This window comes from Pteropus medius, unplaced genomic scaffold (genome assembly GCF_902729225.1).
Source record: "Pteropus medius unplaced genomic scaffold, Ma_sr-lr_union100, whole genome shotgun sequence".
Lineage (NCBI taxonomy): Eukaryota > Metazoa > Chordata > Mammalia > Chiroptera > Pteropodidae > Pteropus > Pteropus medius.
Genome location: NW_024340699.1, coordinates 3,552,867 through 3,553,178, shown reverse-complemented (window position 1 = coordinate 3,553,178; position 312 = coordinate 3,552,867).

Sequence of the window (312 nt, the reverse complement as noted above, 5' to 3'; positions counted from 1 at the left end):
GCTGATTTGATGACTTTCAATTTGATTGAAGGGAAAAGATACTGAAGAAATTCTGTGCTCCCCAGGATTCACTCCTCCCTTTTCTGTCCTCTATCTCCAGTGAAAGTGTAAGGACACAAACTACTTGAAGGTTGAAGAATATAATTGCATGGAGATAGCTGGCTGAGTAAACAACATAGACCACAAAATAAAAGAGTGCTTTTTGAAGGGAAGTTGGACAAAAGGAGAGTATTAAGAGGACATTTAATAATATAAATGGATTTCTGTTTGTGGTGTAGGATCAACATTTTTGTTTGTTTGTTTTGCTTTGTG